At 39.5% G+C, this 22,722-nt stretch overlaps 1 pseudogene; it reads left to right on the forward strand.

Annotated features, from left to right (window-relative positions):
- Positions 1-1,172: 1,172 nt before the first annotated feature.
- The window catches only part of LOC139708185 (polypeptide N-acetylgalactosaminyltransferase 2-like), a 132,911-nt pseudogene continuing 111,361 nt past the window's right edge, over positions 1,173-22,722 (forward strand).

The raw sequence follows: 22,722 nt of genomic DNA on the forward strand, positions 1-22,722 counted from the left end.
GAGAAAGAGAAAGAGAAGCAGAGAGAAGGAGGTGGTGAATAGGCAGTATGTATATTATATCAAAACATGTACACTTATATTTACAGATATAATTATTATGACCTCTTTCTGAAAGCTGATTGTTCCCGATGTGTAATTCAACAATAGATGGCGGTTATCTAATACGTCGCGAGAGACTTTAAGAACTTGTGTCGGAATGCTTTGTTTGTTTTAATTGATGATTGTGAAGTAAACAAAAATATGAAGTAAATATTGATAAATGAATAAAGATTAAAGGATTTAATAGTGAAATAACAGCTCACTCAAGTGGTAAAAACATTGGAACTACCGAATGAAAATGTATGCAACCAAGTCTTGGGAATGAAGTTTATTATTCATTCTTGATTTTGTAAAGCATTATATTTCATATATATCATTTCGTCAATTTCATTAGATCTTATTTTGAAGTAGACATTTTAACTTTGAACCGATAACCCACCTCAGTCCATGTTTTCAGATTTCACATCATGAATATAGAATTCAAATCAAGAATGAAATCTAGAACACAATGCCATAAGTTCCTCCACTTGAGCTATATTAACGCTGTTTCAATCGGTTATCTTTTTTGTTGTTGAAAGAAGGGCCCCTCCCTCGCTGATTACGTAAGACAGATAACCAATTTAGCCACTAGGTGGAAAATGCCCCTTCACAGATTCGGATGTTATGTCTTATACAGTCTTGGGATACAATATTTATAGACAAAAATAAGCGAGCCACTTTTCTTGATAATTATCTTCCCGTGCTCCTTATACTTCGTATACTCTTTTCTTCCTCTTTTTTCCCTACCCTTTGTTCTCCTCTTCTGCCTTTTCCTCTTTTCTTTCTTCTCCTTCCTCCTTTTCTTCTGCGCAATTTTCCTTTGAATCATCTATATTTTTTTTTTCAGTCGTGGCACGTTGTTCATGTATAAAAAACTGAGAATTTTCCACGAAATTTTGTCCATTTAGGAGAGCCCAGCCCAGATACCTCGTAACCGTATATGATCGGCACCTCCCTGGCCAGAGTGACCCACACTGGCAAAGACGGTCCGCTGCCAATCAGGAAGTAGGCCTACCATTGTACGCTGTATGACGAAGATGCACTCCTATTCGCGAGCACGCATCGCCAGGGTAGGAAGAACGAGAGCTCTCGATCTCTAGCTCTATCCTCATTCAGCTCAGCAGTTCAGTGAGCCTTGTCCAAACTCAATGACAGTAAGTGCAGGGATTATCGCTCGTGCGTAGAAATCGGAAATACGCTCTCTGACTGACCGCTTCGTTGGATATTTTACAGTTTAGGGAGTGGATTTATCAACATATCTTGGAGCACTATAAGACGAATTTAAACGTGTTCTGCCAAACAATTTCTTTTCAAACTTGTGTCAAGTGGGTCTTCGATAAACCTCTCTAGCAGACTACGGTGTAGTGAACTCTGCGCCGTTGAGTAAAGGCGGTGGACACACTCGGGATCACTCCTGCCAACCGCGCCCGGAGCGCCGGCGTCTGTTACAACCGATGTTCGCTAATCTGTAAGGAGTAAAATCCGTGATAATCTGGCATCGGAGCCATTGATGTGGGGCGGACAAAGAAAATGAACATAATGTGCCGACGTGAAGACTTTCAATATCTCCTTTGCTGCTATTTATCAAATGAGTAGTAATTCTATAGCACTAGTGCAAGCCACTAGAGAACATTTTGTGGAAGTTTAGTCATGCTGCCGCGAATAAAGCGCGTGTGGTTCCTTACTTTGATCTTCGCTCTTTCCGTCAGTGTGCTGTACTTCATCAACTCGATAGCCAGTGATGGGGATGCAACGGTAAGCAAAGTGTACAGTGTCGTATTAATCATGCTAATTTCACCTCCACGCTAATCACATGAAGTGTTTTAACCTTCCGAATGGTCTCATTTACTGTCTCTTGCCTTGGTGTTGTTTTGCTGTTTGAGTCTAGTTCTATGCATTGAAACTGGTGGTGGTATCCTCGCAAGGTACTTCCATTGATTGCCATCCATCTTCACATTGATTCATATTTTTGAACATTTTTGAATGAGCACCACTGGTCTCATGAATGATGTAGTATTCCCCATATTTTTCCTCACAGTTTACTCAGTGTGACATTCATTTATTTCCATATTATGATATTTTAAGTCCACTTTATATATCTTCTGTTAGCAATAGCTTTGTGTGTGTGTTTTTTTTTTTTAAACACAAGAAAATCAACTATGGAGGTATGGTATCTCTCGTGTGTTATAGTCTTGCATATCTTGGCAGATTTTTATTGCCAGAAGTGTAGAAATCCAAATGAAACAAAAACTGATGAAGTAATGATAGCTCACGTTAAGTTTATTTGTTATGATCAGGATGGTTTTATAAACTAGAGAAACAATGTCTGTAATTCAGCCAGCAGGCTGCGATGGATATTGATCAATAAAACACCTTTCCAATTCAAATTCAATTTAAAACTAAGTTGCTGTACCTCGGTTCCATCTAGGATGCAAGCCAAGTGCAGTGCTGGACAAAAACCAATGCAAACAAACTAGAGTGGAACCCACTGTGCACTGGGAACCTATTTTTCCTTCTCTCACATCTCTATACTTCTTTGTCATCAGACACCAGTTCATCAAGAAGAGAAACTAAAGAGTGTCACTCTGTTTGTAGTGTATATGCCCTCTAAATGACAACTGAATATAAACTCAGCAAAAGTTTATATTGAAAAGACAAGGAGTTGCCTTTCGTGTAATGAAATTGTACATCGTGCGCCCTTGTCTGTGAATTGTTTCTGTGGCTGCAGTAATGTACTTAGAAGCCCCTCCCCCCCCCTATTTTTTTGTGGGGGGGGGGTGGGGAGGGGGTAGGGGCTGAGCAGACTTTGTGAAATTGTTTGTGAGAGAGTGCTCATGAAGACTGGACTGTGTCTACATTGATCAGAAGTGGCTGCAGTGCACAGTTATGGATGCATATTTGTTGTGTGTGAGGGTGCTCGTGCTCACAAGCTCTGGAATGAAATATTCATCACCTTGTTCACCACTGCTTTGCTGCAATAAACTGTACACGCTCTCTACAGACACAGAATTGAATAGGATCTCAGGATGCTGTGCAGAGTTAACAGCTACAGGGAATATCAAAGGCCTATTCCGAGGGTGGAAACTTCCAATTATACCCAGCCAGTTTGGGAATATCTTGGGTCTTGGAATGTTTCCCCTACCCTGCATAGTGCATGCTGTAGGAGGACCTACTTGTTTTTTCACAGTTGAGTCTAGTTGGTGCAGACTAAGCCTGTCGCGCTTTCACAAAGTCTTCCGACTTTGTAAAGTTTACTAGTCTCCTCAACCAGACCTGGCAATATGAAATTGTTATATTAAGTGTACAAACAGGGCTCAACAGCCACATTAAACTTGGATCATATCAAATCAAAGTGGTAATAGCAGCTAGCAGAGACCAATGAAAGAAAATGTGATATTTATTCATCTGTTTATCAATTTTCCTTAGTAGTGTTGGACTTTTGGCAGCAAGCTAGGGAATATGGCTGCGTTCATGCGAAACTAGAATTGCGTTTCTAAACACGTTTAGTCGCTAAACGTGTTTAGTTGCGTTGCGTTCATGCGATTTTTCCATTTAAACGCGTTTCAAAACGCCGATCTGAAACGCGGAAAAAAGGGCGTTTTGAATCATGATTCTGCCAGAATCACGATTGCAGAAACCGCATGAACGCAACCGTGATTTCAATCATGATTATATGACGTCATTGTGCGCTGTGCGCAGGCGTGTCTCATGGGGTATCCCATGCACAGCTTCTAGTTCTGTTCGCGCGCTTGTGTACGTCTTATGAATCGTGTGTTTTGGTACCATACTTGCACTTGTTTGTTTACATCAACGCCATACACCGATTCTATGCTAGTATCTAACGTTAACTGTTTAACATAATAATACATGTAATTACTCTCCGATTGAGTTGATAAAAGTAATAGCTGCAGCGCTGTGTCTACCAAGGGAAACAATTGGAGAGACGAAGAATTTGGATTATTCCTCGATCTGTTCCTCGATCTGTGGGCAGAGCCTGAATGCCACAGCTAATCGGAAAGTATTCACCGAAATAAAAACGTAAAGGCCTGTACAGCTGGAATAAGGAGGTCTGGCTCGAGTTGCAGAGACAAGGTCAAACTGCGCAGTGCGCTGCGCAATGGCAAATGATGAGCTGAGCCAGAATCAGCATTGCGAAAGCCCGCATGAACGCTCTTCCGCTGAGACCGTGATTTGAAACGCCGTTTTGAATCATGATTCATGTTTGTGATTCTGGCAACGAAATTCGCATGAACGCGGCCTATATGTAACCCTGGGGTGCTGTAACTAGTAACAGCTAACAGTGTGTTTGGGTTGCCAGTGCAACCTGATTTTGAAACTAGAGCAACATGATTTTGTCAGGAGCTTACTTTAAGATACCTGCAAGGAAGAAAAAAAATAAAGAAAGTTAGACACTTTTGTATGACACCCCCACATGTTTTAGTTTTCTTCTTTTGAGCTGGCCAGTTTCATTGATCCAACACATTCACCAAAAAAACAATAACATCGATTACCAATATAGTGTTGCTAAGATTTAATGGGCTTACTGTTACCTTTTTTTCTCTCTCTCTCTTTCTCTCTTATTTTCAGGATGTAGTTGTCATTCTTGTTGAAAAACATTTTTAGTTTGTGTAAATGGGCGGCAAACTCTCAAGTAATAGAAGAACATCTGCAATTCATCCCATGATTGGCACATTGCCATAGGATATTTGCAGTCTATCATTAGAGGGTAGCCCACACTATAGTCTTTGTTGCAATCATCAATGTTCCAAGTCAGCATTGTGTGATGTCTGATGTCACCCAAAATGTTATGAAAAGAGCTCAAGAGTTGTAGTTGATACATCTGTAGGAGGGTGTGATGGTTTTATTTTTTTCTCTCTCTCTTTGTCTGGGTCAGAGGAACATTCATGGATGGTTGTTACCTGTGGGATGTGATAAGATCTTGCTGTGTCCGCACAGCATTCAAGTGAAAGATTCTGCTGCAATATTGATGTTTCAAAACCACTTGCACTTTTTGCTGTGTCTATTGCTCTTCTTAAAGAGATTGTGCTTTGTTCCAATTTTCCCACAATCCCCATGAAATACATGTATATGGTGTTGTCTTCTTTGGGCATACCAGTGAAAATTTGTTGAAATTATCTTTGGATCTGAATTGCAAACTCATTTTTCCTTCAGAGGATAGCATTGCTCAGTCAAATTGAATGTCTATTCAGAAAGTATTGTTGGAAACTTCAGAAATTGAGAATATAATCAGGCTTGTTTAAGGGGAATTGGATCTCTTGCTAATGATGGTATGACCATTTTGAATGTGGATTTTAGCTACCAATACCAACAGGGCCCTTTTGTGTTAGGACTACAGCATTTTTATCCTGTACTTCAGGGAAACATTTTTTTTTTTCATGTGAAAAGCTCCCATAGTTTGAAAACTTAACTTTGTTGCTGTGGCAAAGTGCATTCCTATGTCAGCAACCATGGCAAGTGTTTTGCCCAAGAAAGGTACCGTGGCCCCTGATGGCGTATGCTGTGGATCCGCTTGAAGCCCTGAACACCGTATCCGGTGGAAGGCAAACGTGTTATTTCTGCATCACTCCCAAATGCAGAGCAGACGGTATCCAAGGTAACGGAGGGATGCCAGCTTACCCGGGGGTTCGTGTGAGGAGTAAAGCGAGCGAGGGTATTCAGGCAGAAATTCGTCCACCAGAGTGATCAGTGAACTGCTCAGATGATGCGAGACACGCTGCCTTGATGCGGCACGGCTCAGCCGAGAGGCTGGTGAAGGGATATGCGGCTGGAATGCTCCAGTCTCGGCTTACTCTTCATCAAATTACCCGAGGACAATTTGGGGAGGATTTGGCTGAATTGTCATGAAGTACTCTGTGGTATCCCTACAGGATATGTCATTACTGGTTAACATAGTAGGCCAAACTTAAACATGCACATCACCCAACCGAGTGGTGAATTCATTGGGATTAGAGGACATGTGCAGTGTCATGTAGTTCATAAACTTTAATTCTTTTAAAACCTTTATTACAGTGCTAGAATTGAATTCATGTTTTGACTGAAATATCATTCATTGGGCATGTCAGTCAAATTTTTATCGTTTATATAGGATTGCAATATTTTACAAACATATTCACACAGGGACATCGTGCAGTTATGTCCGGGGAATCAAGCCGTACAGTTGTAGTCTGTAGAAGGAATGATGCCCTGTCTATAGGAAGTTACCATATCTCATTCTTCTCATTGTGACATCATTCATTGATCTCTGACAACATTCTGTTTGGTCTTAGTTTGTGGGTCTCAAGTGCTCATTCCCTTTATTTAAATATATGATGTATTTTTGTATTGCATCATTCAGACATGTTTCCAAATCTCACTAAGATCTGACAACCTTTGTATGCTATGAGAAAATTGTATTTATATACATGTCGTCCATATTAACCTGTTGAGGACGAGTCCCAAGTATACTCGGGCAAGCTTCTGTGGGAAATGCGTGTAGCGAAATCAAACCATCCTCAATGGGTTACAAAAAAAAATCCTTTCCAATCCATGCAAGAAAGGGAAAAAAAACAGAGAGAAAAGGAGATAATTGGCCATGTAAACATATGAACCCACCATGATTACCAATGATAGGTATGACAGTGGTTGTAACATGCCAGCTGTTCTAGAAGTCTTATCAGTTTATTGATCAATATCACTTCAATCAATGACTGTCGTGACAACTGAACTGCACAGGTGTAAAACCTTCTCAGTATTCTCATTGTACGCAGTGTCAGGTACGCATTAATAGTTAGAAGATATATGTCTGCTTGTTCATAACCTGATTCCTTATCATTGCAAACAATGAATGACATTCTAAAGTCCAAATAGAAAGTAAACAAAGACAGTGTAAAGCAGAAACAAAAAACATGTGTCAAAGTGAAGCTGAGAGCTTGTAAAGATTAAAAACAAAAAGAAGAGGAAGAGTCGAACATTCTTTTAAACTGCCAGCTGTATCAATCTTGAGAAGGGAACAAGCAGCATGACAATACCTGTGGTGGAAGTGAGAAGACTTTGAAGTATTCCGCTTGTCCCTGAGAGTTTCCTCTTCTTCCCTCCTGGTCTTTGTTCAAAGTGCCGTCAAACTACGCCATGCTTCACCGAAACACTAGACTGTGGCTTCAGGTGTGTGACATGCTATTTGTGAAACAAAAGATGCAGCGAGTCCTAAAATTGGAAGGTTTTTTTTTTTTCTCTCTCTCTCTCTCTCTCATTTGCGTTCAGGCAGCCTTGCTGTTATTTTCACACTATCACACCCATTTGTTTAGTTTGCAAAACAAGTTAAATTTTGTGGCTTTATTGCTAAACCCGTGCTGTTGTTAAGGACAAATTTTAGTCCTAAAAAATGCCAAAGCAGTATTGTTCAAATAAAATTATGATGGTTATGGCTGCATGTATTAATCAAGAGTAAATCATGGAAATGATAATAGGTCTTCTAGTGTAGGAGTTGGACAAAAGGTGATTTTGAGAGGAAAATGAGCATGGAACAGGCCAGAACAAAAGCGTTGTATAGAGGTGCAGTTTCTTTCTCTTCACACTCATCTAACATGTCATAAGAATAAAATTATCCGAGACCAGGGCCAGTGCAGGAAAACAAGAACAAAAACAAAACTCTCCTTTTGAACTTTTAGAGGTGGATGCCCTCATTTATCATGTGTGAAAAATGAGGGAATAGGGTGAACTTAATGTCTGCTTTAATAAATGATGACTAGACATATTGCATTGGTTCTCAAGCAATTAAAGGACAAGTTCATCTTCATAAACATAAGGATTGAGAGAATGGAGCAATATTAGTAGAACACATCATTGAAAGTTTGAGGAAAATCGGACAGTCCGTTCAAAAGTTATGAATTTTTGAAGTTTTTGTGCGATAACCGCTGGATGAGAAGACTACTGCAGTGTGTGAATAACTTAGATGTCACATGCGTACAACAATATAAGGAAAATATAAAGAGAATTTCACAAAATTTCATCTTATGAAAAAAGTTCACATTCCCCCGACTCGTTACCGACAAATGTTATGGGTAATATTATTCCCCCTGCCTCTAGAAAGAGCCAAGTCAAGTGCTCTTTTATTATGTGAAAAAAGTGAAAATATGTTGAATTTTCTTTATACTGTTGTACGCATATGACTCACAAGCTGTAGTAGTCTCCTCATCCAGCGGTTCCAACACAAAAATTTCAAAAATTCATAACTTCTGCGTCGATTGTCCAATTTTCCTCAAACTTTCACTGATGTGTTCTACTAACATTGTTGCATTCTCTCAATCCTTATGTTTATGAAGGTGACCTTGTCCTTTAAAGACACTCTTTTCCTCAGAAACGCGGAACATTGTTAGAAGCACGAAAGAAATGGAAATTTTTTTTTTTTCTTTTCCTTTAGTTGTTACCAGAAATTTGTGTGTGTGTGTGTGTGAGAGAAATGTGATGTGGGCCAGATTTACAAATTAGATACATGGGTCCATGAAGGAAAAACAAACCAAGTTCTCTTCACGGATCCCACGGAAGAAGAGATCTGTGATGTAGATAGAACTGAAAAGGGCTCTCCACCATTACAACTTGAGTGGCATGACGCATGTTTTGAAGCGCAATTACAGCAAGTTTTTTTGAGAGTGTGAAATCAGGCTTGAACAGCTCTTTCAAGGTACTCATCGATATCTAGGTCGTATGACTTAAATGACAGTCAAAAGGTCGTTATGTTTAAATTGTTTGCTCAGATGTCACAGATTTAATTTTGTTTTCTTCACCCTGTAAATGTTTGTAGAATGGAAATAAAACAGATCTTTATGACGTAGATTGCCTCAATCTGTTTAGTAGCCTTTGGACGTGAAGAGAGTGAACAGATTAGAATGGTGTTTAGCACATCTCTGACTGAGGATAAATTGACTTTAACAGTAAAGCCTTCATAATAGTAGTTACATTCACACGAAGTTTCTGAATATGAAGATTAGCATGAAGTTTTAATCTTCAATGATTAGCTTGGTAGTTTTCATAGCTCCATGTAGATGTGCTCGAAGCTTTAAGGATAAGTAGATGATTAGAACCAGAAGACATCTTTGGGTTTACGATTTCTCCACAAGCAGGGGGGGGGGGGTCCCCACGCGCAGTTTAACGTTGTGTGAAAACTATGATCAATGTACTTGAATGTTTATGTGACTTGTCCATGAACCCTATTCCCCCCCCCCCCCCCCCCCCCCCTTCTGGGTCAACCTCCAGTGTGTGTTGTACACTTTTGTATTGTTGCACATTCTCGGGTCTGTTGCTTGCACTCCATGAATATCTTGTGTCTTCCAGTTCTGTGTTGAGCAGGACTGGTCACTCCAAAATTAAATCTCTAAAATTAAATGTAGGTGTCTTGTAGACGTGTGTCACCGTTTTTAAAGTACAAGCAAGCAACATTTGTACATAGTAATCATCGAAGCTTAAAGCTTAGAAGATTACAAACAGTGTGTGAATGTAACTATTGTCAAGAACAGAAAAAGTGTTGGGGATCCACAAGAGAGTGAGTGTATGAGAGAGGCTGAGGGTATGAAGAAAGAGACATGGGGAGAGAGAGTGCTAATTTTCTAAATTGTGTGTATGTGAATTAAAGAGTCTTTTGCCTGTGGGATGAGCTGTTTTTAATGGAATCTCTTCAGATGTAAAGCCCCTTTTTTTCTGGAGACCCAATAAACCCCTTAAGTAGGGTGCTTCTAGATACCAATTAGATGCTCACCCACTGGGGGAGGCCTCTCGACAATGAGAGAAGTGGGCCCAATTTGATATTAAATCTAAACGGAGTGACAGCTCTATCTATTCAGTGCATCCACTCTCTTGATTTTTACGTACCAAAATTGCGATGACACAAATGACCCAAACACTAGGGTACAACAAAGATTAGGTGATTACTGTGGACAAACAGGTATGGTAACTGGGATTATCTGTTAGCATAGAAGAAAGGTAACTTACCTTTAATGTGGGTAGAAGTTTTGTTTGTTTGTTTGTTTGTTTGTTTCTTTCTTTGTTTTTCATCATGACCTCCTTCTCCATCTAGCCCCACACCATCACAAATCTTGCCTCAGGATTCAGTTCTTCTGCACAAGGTTTGCAGACTTGAAGAAAGGACATACGGTACTCTGTGAATATGTTGCAACTCTGAATTCTTGCCCGTAATTGATTTTTCTCCTGTGAATGTTGCATTCTTATATGTTTGAATGATCAGAGGAGTATACGCTTTCTGAATGAGGTCAACTGGATGCCACAATCAATTCTTGTTTGCACTGAAAACCCCCTCAAGGATTCGCAAATGAAAGATAATTTACCGCGATGTTTGTCGACTAATGCAAGAGCGTGTGCTTGTCCAGCCACTATGGATAGTGTGAAGCCTATTGTCCATTAGTGACTGTAGTCTGAACACTATTGAATCATCCATAATGCATTTACATTCCCAGTGGTTTTCCAATGCATGCAATATCTGATTTTCAAAGAATTTTCAACAGTTTGAATCTATACATGGTTGCAGTAGAATAATAGTTACAAGGCAGATGCTTTCAAGGCAGCAAAACCACCATCTAGTTTCTTCAGGCACAGATTTTATCATCTTGATATTTATGCAGAGTGTCTATACATTGGTAAATGCATTTCATTAACACCACAGTGTCATTCTGAGAATGGTACTCCAAAATATTGTGGTGTTTCCATTTTACATTTTAAGGGTGTGAGAGAAAGTGCCATGTAACCTGAGTTATATGACGTCCTCACTAGAAATAATTGGGGTATTAAAAAAAAGTACCAAAGACCAACATTTACTAGTCTAAAGGACAAAAAAAAAAATCTTTGTTAATGAAAAGTATTTGAGTTACCATCACTATTTTGGTCTGCCACAAGCTAACAAAATAAGCCTTTATTGTTCAGAGTGCATGGTTTCTGCAAGTTGTCATAACTTTTGTTTACCTATTGCTGCTCGATTGAATCCCATACTACACATTATGCTGTCGTATAGAAAACAACAAAGATACAGTATTGCTCAACTACACAAGCTTGATAATTATAGGCCTAATGAATTCAACAATTTTAGGTATTTGATTTATTATTATTATGAATATAAACATATTTGTTTTCAGTGATAGTTTGCATCCTAACTCTAATATTCCGTGAACAAATACAATATTTCTAGGACCTCTGAATATCTGTGAAGGTTTGATGTCTACAGGAAATTTCCGGTACTATCTAGAAAAGCAATTAGTATCAAATTGTGGCTGTAACAAAGTCATAGCATAGAATGTCCAGCAGTGAGACTGAGAATGTTACATTTGTCACAAATATCCTTTGCATTAATGCAGTTGATGTGTTTTTCAGTTGTCAGGGAATGAAAGATGTTAGTTTCATATTCTAAGATTGTGAGCTCAGTGTTGTATTAATGCCTTGTGAATAAGTTACTAAGTTTGAGCTTTAAGAAAATCAACAGTTATTCTTGCTAGATTCTTCCTAAAAAATTTCACAAGGTAGTGTTCTCACTTTTGTAGTTCTGTCAACTGACAGAGAATGCGTGTGAGTTTGATACCTGACTATTCTGACTGCTCAGTGTGGGAGATCTGTATGTGTTCGTGTAACGAGATTTGCCATCCATTATACATGTCCAGCGTTCTTGCACCGATTGCCATATTTCATGTCAGATTAAAGTGGATTACAAAATTCAAAGTGGCTGACGGATTCAAGGTCGGCGTATACACGGTCAACAGTGGAGATTTCAACCTCCGCATATCTCCCCTCAGGCATGGCACATGTTTTATTCTCACATTGCTATTATCGTTGCAAGCCTCTGGAATGCTCCTCAGCTCATACAACGCTTTTCTCTTCGGCAGTGAACTCTTGGGCAAACTGCCAAATATTAAATACTAAATGTAGTGCTGCAGGTAGTGGCTGCCCTTTGCATTTCTGAAGAGAATTTTTTGTGTGTGTGTGTGTGTGTGGATGAAACTTTTGTGTGTTTCACAAGAAGTCAAGATTCATACAAGTAAAGTGCACCCGAAAGTTTTTGTCTGCAAAATGCATTGAATGCCAGTTGCTAGGTTACAAAGTTACATGCCGCTACAGGGCTGTTGGCTCAAATTCAGGAAAGTTTCATACTGTGAATGTTTCTGGTTTTATAGTGAGTTCTGTCATTCTCTTATCTCAAAAGCTTGAAGAATATTAGCTTATCTCTATGGTAGATAAATAGTAGAAGGTGACACTAAATCAAGCATATAATCACTTTAAAAATATTACTTTAATGAAAATATAGGACAAGTTATATCGAATTTTTCTTGAATGGTTTTGTGCATTGCGCAGATTATTGTCAGGTTTCGTTTGATTTCCCCCAACCCCTCACATCATAGTGTGAGATTGCAGTCAAAGTAGATTTCAAAATGATAGCCTCAAGTATTTTTCAAAACCGGTAACCATTGCAATTCTAACAGAGATTCTAAAATCTGTGTTGACTTTATATGGGGCTTACAAGGTTCTTGTAGTCAATGGGTTAAAGACCAGATGAGACCAGTTTTGGGCAGTCTCAGTTTTGCATCCAAAGGACACACACCTTTGCCTGCACTACTGCCTGTTTCCTCCAATTTTTCTCCCAACTTCCAAACTTGATGGCACAGATACTTTACTCCGTGCTTCTCTCGATGATGCTTTTTCCTGCATGGCACTTGTGCAGCCCATAGGAGGAAGGCACTTTCTCTAGCCACAAAGAAAAAAAAATTGGAAGCTTTGGCGTTTTCATAATACATTGTCAGGCTCACTTCTGCAGTAATCGCTAGAGCTTCATCCGGAGCTATTAGAGCAAGGCTCTGCCCCCATGTTGCATCTGGCAAGGCGAGCTGTATTAGCAATGGCTTCCGAGTGATTAAGGATTCACCGCTTTCCCTTTCTGATCCAATTAACTTCAAACTTCCTGGCACTCGGCTGTAAGAGTCTCTGAACAAGGCGAGTATATTATGTCATTTGTTGCGGAGCCCTCGGACTATTCATGGGAGTACTTCCAGGCGTCTCTGTCCCAGACATCCATTGCAGAGATTCCTGGCTTTTGAGTGCCATTGTTATGACTCAACAAGTTATTCCTGCTCCCATAGCTGTCTCTGCTATTACCCACGATACATTGCCAGAGCTTTTCAAGTGCCATGATATTAAAATTAAAGCATTAATGGCACAGTGGTTGTTCTCATGAAGGATGTGTAGGGAGATGGCAGATATAGGAAAAGACAAAAGTGAAGAGATTAATGACAGGATTTAAGATAAATTACCGGCCAGATTGATCATAATATTGATTATTATGTGGATAACTAAATACTAGGCCTATACTGTAAAAGTGGATATTTTCGCGCGACTAATTTTTCGCGCTTCGCCGGGTAAGAAGAGTTTCGCGTGTTTTTAATTCCGCGGAATCAAGACATCACGCACAGGAGCATATGGCAAGCAAAAATATTCGCGTGCTTTTATTTTCGCGCTAGTTTCTGGTTGCGCGAAATGCGCGCAAAATTTCAACACCGCAAAAATTTCCACTTTTACAGTAGGTCCTAGTTGTTTAAGTGAATGAGGGGATCAAGTGAAAATGGATAGTTAGATATAAATTCAATTTCATACTTAATTTTGAGAGTCAGGGTGATAAAGAAAAATGACGATTAATAAAAGTTCTGGGTGATAAGACAAATGCATTTGTAGATTTGAATAAGTAGATGCCATGCTCTCTTGGGGACTTGCATTGTTATGGACAGCATGAATGGATGATCTAATCAAAAAGAGAGAAGAAATCAAGTGTGATCTCAGGCTGTGCTGATGGTCTGCTGTGCTTCTCATCTTGCATCTTGATAATTAAAGCATGATTCCAGTCAAAAGGTAAAGCAAGTATATAACTATATAGCTGATACACCTGTCACACTGATTTATTAACACTCTCAGGGCCACCAGCATAAGAATCTTATTGACATTGTATATAAGCATGTCGCCCACGAGACTGAAAGGGATAGGCCTAATGGGTCAAATCAAATGCCCCAATCAGCTTTGACAGAAAACCCCACTAATGAGCACAGTGAATGTGGATCAGAGGTTAGATATCCCCCTTTATGAGGTGAGGTGCATAAACCCCCACCAGACCATTAGTGCAAAATGTCCTTGACATTGTATGCAAACAGGTTGGTGGTTTCATAATAACAACAGATGATGCATTCACACTGGAATTGTCCCGGGGTGTTGAATATCTCAGTACCAGTAATTTGTTGGTGCCATTCTCAATGACGAAATGCTGTGGTAATAGACCCTGTTTACAGCCCGGCCTCAATTGTGCGGCCGAGCCTCGCAATTTTGTCCGTTTACACTGCTGGGCTCTGCCGCGCTTTTGATTCAAACCTTTCAATATTTTGTCGTAGTGGCACTCTGCTTGTAAACATATGCAATTTGGTATTATCTGGTTTTCAGACCCTTTGCCAAATGAATTCCGTGGCGACGAAGTCGACGTTCGGGCAAAGGCCTTTGCCGAAGGAAAGAATCCTTTGCAGGACAAAACCACCTTAAACTATACTACTTTTCGACGTTGAGGGGGTTAATATCCTGAATAGCGAAAGATACAGGCAGAGGGTTTGGAAGCCAGACTAAAATTGGCCGCGCAATTGGCCGCGCATTTGGCCCAGTTTGCGTTTACACCAAGAAAAGACCACCTCCAGAGCGAGGCCAAATGCGAGGCCAATTTTGGCCTCGCATTTGGCCTTTTGCGCGTTTACACTGAAGCGGGGCTGGGCACGGCCGCGGCCGACCCGCGGCCTCGCCTCGCACTGTGAACGGGGTCTTAGATACAGCATTAGTTCACTGGGTACCTTTCTTTTTCACAAAAATATTGTGGTATTACTGGTAAGCACCGTGCATGCATACTCTATCTCCAATGAGAAAAGGCAAAAAGTGTGTCAGGTCATGTGAGAAATATGATTAGTGGTATTTCATGACACGATTCACAATCAAATCTTGCATGCACGTTTTGTGCAAAGTTTGAATTAATATCCTAAATACCATGGTATTTTGCAATGTCCTTCAAGGTGTATGTCGCAGTGTGTTTTTATTCACATGACAAAGTACCGATGTGTCTCACTGTCAATGTGAAGTTACCTATTATTGAAGGTTATTTAATGGCAGAACGTAAAAACGGAAAGGGCGGAAGATGGTGATCCTTCATGGATCTCCCCCAGGTGACTATATCGCCTGGCAGATGGTACTCAATCCTTTGAGCATATCTGCCTGAATATATCATTGGCGTTGCAAAATGCATTTTTTTATAGTAAGTCATAGTGTTATTGAGGCTTATTTTTCCTATTCACTGTATGGCCCATTCTTACTGGGAAATATCACACTGTTTTTTTTTTACCTTTCTGTAAATGCTGGAAATTAAAATCGCAATGTCGAGGCAGTTTGGAAATAAATTGTCTCATGGCTACAACTATGACTGTATCATAACATGAACAAAAGACTAGCTAGCTGGCTGCACGTTTCCTTTATGGCTGAGGGAGAAATCCAAACAGCCACCAGAAGTCACCTTACCAAATATAATTGTTTTTCTGGGCCATAGATGCTTTCATAATGAAAACTTCACCCGAAGCAAGGAAACAAGGATTTCTCTAGTTATGTTTCAGGTGGCTCTTGGCACAGTTGCTTAGCAACTTTCCACTGAAACATTGTGAATTTTTTTTTTGTCTTTGTAAATGGTTCTACAGATTGTACAAAAAGAAGGAAAAGCAGAATGAAGAGAGTTTTGCTAACGTGAAATAAAAAAAAAGATTGATGTTTGTAATGATCACAAGGCTATTTGTCATTCTCTATCCCTTTGAAAATCCTTAACAGTGGTATTCAATACTCCTTGAACGTAGCAGTGTTCAATGAGTATTGAACACAGTACAGCACAATGAGCATCATTATAAATATGAGTTTGCTTGACTATATACACTGTAACACAAACAGTTTGGGCCCTCTGAATCTCTCCAAAGTTAGAATTGTGATACAAGTTTTGGGCTAAATAGCCTGAAAAGAAAAAAAAAGGAGGGGGGAGCAAGAGGACAAATCTGCCTCCATGAGAATGAGAAGCCAATGAAGAATTTGTTTCGAGGCAGTCTTAAAGCTAAAGCTCTATTATACCTGGGCAATGAAAAGAGTTTGTAAAGTGTAGCAACAATGTCTTTAAATAGCTGGCGATGACAAAGATTAATGGAGCATTTCGTCTTGTCTCACTGGTGTGGATCGGAGTGAAATACCAAGTTTACTTTTGCCCAAATCTTGCCTAAGCTGGTTTGGCCAGCTATTCATATGCACAACTGTAAAGTCAATACAGGCTTTTGCCCATAAAGTTAGACACAAGGCAGATACTGGCGTAATCACTTGACCCTTTTTTCATTGCAAATTCCAGTGCGAACATTTCGAATTCAAGGATGATCATTCGGATGACTGGTCCAATGTGTAATATCTGATAGGGAAAAACAGACAACTTATGATATTTTCATAGTAAACATTCTATCATTATTACTACTTTTTAATTCAAGAGTCCATCCATATCTATATGCAGACATTCACCTGTTGTGAAGGTTTCGATTGAAATCAGTAATCAGACTGTGCTAGATCCAATAACTGCTTGTGGTTTTCAGCTACTGAAATACTAGATGGTCCCCGAGAAATTTAATTTCCGAGTCGCATCACTCAGTGATATTCAATTTAAAGAACTCCTATATCATTCTTTTCATGACGTAAGGCAGACAGGATTTCATGGCAGTGGAGAGATGATTTCAATATAGCAAGCAAATGAAAGGAAATAGGAAAGATAATATCTGAAATTGATATATTAGTATAATCTCATCATTAAACACATGATTACTTAAAGCCAGAATTTGATACTGAATTGCAACGTTTTGACTGAATTACATTTTGACAGCAATTACCTGTGAAAATCCCTCTTAATTTGGAATATGTCACAATTAATTGCCACTGAATACTTCTTCCTTTATTGACGTATTGACCAAAATATTCAATCTCTGTATCACATATGAATAAAAAAAAAGGTATACTTGGTATGCAGAATGATTAATAATTATAGTGTAATTGGCCATGTAATTTCAATCTTTTTAACTACTTTAAAATACTGTAATAGTTGTTGTTGTTGTTTTTTGTACGGTAGCTTGTAATTTTGGTATGAATATTCATAGCTCCGTGGCTTATGTATCCTGTGAACCATGGATAGAATCAAGATGTAATCATCAAAACTAATATGCGGAGTCCCAGTTGCAAATTCATGGCAGGTCATAATGGTTCTGCATTAAGTCCACATTGAAAGATTCATTTTCTCTGAAATTCCATGATGGGTTTGAACGCCAATAACTGTTGTACATTAATACATGCATATATATATATATATACATGTATATATATATATGTGTGTGTGTGTGCAGTGGCGAATCAAGAGGGGGCGCACCAGGCGCGCTCCCCCCCTTTAATTTTGTAACGACGCCTCTCCTTTATGAAATTCCTGGATCCACCCCTGGTATGTGTGTGTGTGTGTGTGTGTGTACGGATATCTTCTAGCTTGAGTTGAGTAACATTGATGTGTCATGTTACTTTGAGATGATGATTTCGACAACTTGCTTGAAATGTAATCAATTTTGATACAGCCAGACTATGCTGCGGAATTCAATATATTTATTCATTAACAGAAAGTGAAATCAGTCTGCCCTTGTTCAGCAACAATCATTCTGTGCCAGTTTTATTTTGCATGTTAGGGAAGTTGGCTATCATAATGCAGTCGAACATACTCAAGCCAGTTCCACTCTATCAAATTTGGATGGAATTAAGCTGATGCAACTGTCACATGAAGTGCCCATATTGCTGGGTATATATACTGGATGAGACAGATAAATTGATACAAATTAATGTAATTTTAGTTGATGAATTAATGATTGATCAGATGAAATGATTTTAATGATCTGAGTAGTCAATAAAGCTTTCTTCATGAAAAAAGAAAAGAAAAGAAAAGACAACAGATATGTATGTATTTTTTTGAAAAGGTTGTGATCGTGAATTATGTGTTTATTGCTTTAATATTAGGGCTTTTACCGTTATTAAAACAGACAGCCATAGAATGCCCTTTTATCCTCCAGATAATCTCTCATCATAGTACGCCCACTCTCTGCACCAGCAAGCAATTTGGCTGCGCATCTTCCTTTTTTTTTTTTCCTGAAGTTTTGCTTGAGGCTTTCGGCATTGCAGTTGGATTATATTCGTGCTTTTAATATGATAAGAGTGTGCACGCTCTGGCTGATGACTCTTTTTCTCCTCCCCTAGGGAAATCCGTCATGAACTGAAGGGGTTAATTGGATTGTTTAATGTCTGTGGCATTTAGAATACTTAGTTTAGCTTTTTCTCTTATTTTTTTTTTTTAGCTCACCTGAGCCAAAGGCTCAAGTGAGCTATTGCGATCGCCCTTCGTCCGGCGTCCGTCGTGCGTCGTGCGTCGTGCGTCGTGCGTCGTGCGTCGTCCGTCGTCCGTCGTCCATCGTCCGTCGTCCGTCGTGCGTCGTGCGTCGTGCGTAAACTTTTTACATTTTCATCTTCTTCTTGAAAACCCCATGACCGATTTTCATCAAACTTGGCAGGTAGCATCCCTAGGGGGTTAGGAACTCAATTTGTTAAAATGGGCACCATGCCCCACCCAGGGGGCCCCCAGGGGGGCCCAAACCCCCCAAAATTAAGGAATCTGTAAAAATCTTCTTCTCTAGAACCAGAAGTGATAGAGCTAAGTTAATACTATGAGTTAGTACATTGATGACTGTAGTTTCAAGTTTGTTCATGGCAGAATCAGGGGTGCCCCCCTTGGGACCCAGGGGAGGGGGGTGGGGAAGGGTTCTAATGGGGCCTAAATTGTACATTTTCATCTTCTTCTTGAGAACTCCATGACCCATTTTCACCAAACTTGGCAGGTAGCATCCCTAGGGGGTTAGGAACTCCATTTGTTAAAATGGGCACCATGACCCACCCAGGGGGCCCCCAGGGGGCCCAAACCCCCCAAAATTAAGGAATCCGCAAAAATCTTCTTCTCTAGAACCAGAAGTGATAGAGCTAGGTTAATACTATGAGTTAGCACATTGATGACTGTAGTTTCAAGTTTGTTCATGGCAGAATCAGGGGTGCCCCCCTTGGGACCCGGGGGGGGGGGGGGGGGGGGGGGGGGGGTGAGGAGGGGTCCTAATGGGGCCTAAATTGTACATTTTTATCTTCTTCTTGAGAACCCCATGACCCATTTTCACCAAACTTGGCAGGTAGCATCCCTAGGGGGTTAGGATCTCAATTTGTTAAAATGGGCACCATGCCCCGCCCAGGGGGCCCCCAGGGGGCCCAAACCCCCCAAATGAAGGAATCTTTAAAAATCTTCTCTAGAATCAGAAGTTATAGAGCTGAGATAATACTATGAGTGAGTACATTAATGACTGTAGTTTCAAGTTTGTTCATAGGAGATCCAGGGGTGCCCCTCTTGGGGGTAGGGGGGGGGGGGTGGTTGGAAGGGTCCAAATGGGGGCCTGAATTGTACATTTTCATCTTCTTCCTGAAAACCTCATGATGGATTTTTGTCAAACTTGGCAGGTAGCATCCCTAGGTGGTCAGGATCTCAATTTATCAAACTGGGCACCATGCCCCACCCAGAGGGCCCCAGGGGGCCCCAATTCCCCCAAATTAAGGAATCTTGAAAAAATTGGGCCCTTATTGTACATTTTCATCTTCCACTTGAGAATGCCTCGTCAAATTTTGGTAGAGCTGTGAATAATTTAGATTAGTGACTGCGTGAAAGGTGAACTTGCGATACTCAGGTGAGCGCTAGACCCGCGGGTCTCTTGTTTTTTTTTTTTTGGGGGGGGGGGAAGGGGTTAAAGAAAAAGCATTATAGGAATTTGACGATATGCATGATCTCATTGACCGAATTGAGTTAAGCTTACCCCATGAGAATTTTAAGTGTAGTTATTAAAAAGATTTTTTTTTCTTACGTGAAAGCCTACTGAATGACTGTATTCAATGATAAAGACAACATTGAAAATACAGACTGTTCCTACATGTATATTCATGGTGGTATTCATTCGGTAAACTGAAGTTTGAAGACAATTAAAAAGAAGACACATCTGTTACTTTGAGTCCCAAATATAATTTGAAATTGAATGCAGAGGGAATCACTTCTATTGAAAAAAAGAAGATGTTCAGATGCTGATGAATGAGTTCGGTTTTCCCCTTTAAGACATTTCTGTACCCCTGTGTTCTTGGCATCATAAGACTTGTGGTGCTTTGAGCATTACTGTAATACTACGATAAACTTAATGATGAAAACCAAACCAGGGCCATTCAGGTGGTGCCATAGCAACTGCAATTATATTCAGTTGCTATTGTTGTCGAGTGTTGTGTAGCATGGAAACTGAGACATTCTACATGAGCAAATGCTTGCATTATGATGTACTATGCAAGAAAATCTCAGAGAATTGAAAGCATACCATAAAACTTTTTAAATCACAATTTTATTGACAGAGACAATAAATGAAAGTTCAGCTTCTAAGACAAGTACTTTTCTTTGAGACCCATAATATTGGCAATAAAAAATGTATGACAATCATGTTTTTTGGAGTGAAAAAAAAAGGAAAAGTCCAGTGGTATTGTCTTGAATATCCTTGTTGGTATAGTTTAGCATATGTAGATTGCAGGAATCTGTTCAAATCTTAAAAGATTTGTGAATGCAGATTGATAAGCCTTTACTTCTCCATGGCATTGTCAGAATTTTCACACCAAAAAAGTGGATATAGTAGATGCATGATTACTCTGTAACTTCTTTGTAAGATATTAAACATTTTAAGGGAAATATGTTGAGCACTCCATTATTCTAAGTAATGTAATAGTAGACCAGTTGTTAATTTGGTGCTTAATTTTACTCTTTTTATAACATTCTGTAAGTGAAACGAACAAGCCTAAATGAACAACTAAAGGGTCAAGTGAGAGAGAGAGAGAGAGAGTATTTACTAAACATATGTATTTATACAACAATTTAGTAAAAACTAACAATGAATAGTAAGTATTATAGAAAACATGTAATGGCAACAAACCCCAGAAACTTGGTTTCTTGGACTTGGGTATGGGGAAGATGTGAGTACTCATTTTGACAGGTCTGTAATGAGCTCACTCCTGTCCCTGATGTTTTCAATATTTAGAACCTGCCTCCTTTTGACAAAGGAAGCAAAGAAGAAATAGAAATGCCAGTGAAAGGAAACCTTAAAGGGACCGTTTAGTTTTAGTTGAGACCGAATTTCAGGTTTCTAACATTTTTTTTTTTTTTTTTGGTGAGATAATGAGAAATCTCTTATGAAATATGAAAGAGCATGTAATTCTATGAGGAATTCAACGTTTATTTGATGAAAATTTGTTTTGAAATGGCTGAGAAATCCAAGAAAAGAGCGATTCTAATAAAGTGTGGGACCCACACTTTATTATGATCGCTTTGTTTTACCTTGTTTTTGCATGTTTCAGTCATTCCAAACCTGATTTTCGTCGAATAAACTTTGAATTCCTCTTAAAATGGTATGTTCTGTACTATATCATAAGTGTTTTCTTGGTATTTCGCAAAAAGTTAAAGGCCCAATTCTCATCTCCACCAATACTCTACCATCCCTTTAAAGGTCGTATATCCCTTTTGCAAACTTCACAAATTTTGCATGTTTGAAATATAATGCCTCTCAATATCATGTATGAAATTTTATGGTAATAGTTCTTAGACTTTTTTTTAATAAAAAAGACATGAAAAAGTAATCCCATGTCACTTGAGTATATGTGCTCACCTTTTGTACAAGGAAAAGCATATATATATGTATATTTTTTTTCTGTCCCATTAAATTCACTGGAAATCTATAGCATTGTATCCCCATCCATCATTAAGAAGTTTCCAGTTTTATCATTCTCATTCTCAAAAACGAGTCATAGTGAATTCATTCTCACTTAATCCCTCACCCCTCTCTCCACCCCTACCCAGTTCCGTTACTATCCAGTCGTGGTGCCGTTCGACGTGGGTGAGTACATCGCAGCCAAGAGCGTGGAGTCCGGCGGGGATCCTTTCGCCCGGCATGCCTTTAACCAGGTGAAGAGTGATCGGATTCCAGTCGACAGATCGCTGCCCGACACCAGGCATTTCAAGTACGTAGAGTGCTCGCACGCCCTGAGACGCATGTAGCTGCTTCTTTGAGTAGTGTTTGCCAAGAGTTCTGGCAGAGTGTGTGAACATTCATAGCTGACCTTTTGCACCTGAATGCAGACAAAATATTTTAATACAACAATGATTACTCTGCTGCACATGTATTCTGTATGTTTGAAGGAGTTCATCTCCAAAGGGTTCCAGTATGATTATGCTACCTCACTGTATAGAAAAGTCCCAATGTACAATGGGTAGTGAAGTCAAATGTCAAGATAAATTGCCTGACCTTGGAATTGCGAGATGTGAGGTCTTTATTATAACGAACATTAATTTGTGTGATATAATTGACAAGCCATATGTTCAGGAAATAAAGGAAGGTTGTCAGACACAATGCATTAAAAAAGACCCCAAAA

The sequence above is a fragment of the Diadema antillarum genome, unplaced genomic scaffold (assembly GCF_040938485.1).
Source record: "Diadema antillarum isolate AM-2024a unplaced genomic scaffold, OU_Dant_1.0 scf00000036, whole genome shotgun sequence".
In the NCBI taxonomy this organism is placed as follows: Eukaryota; Metazoa; Echinodermata; class Echinoidea; order Diadematoida; family Diadematidae; genus Diadema; species Diadema antillarum.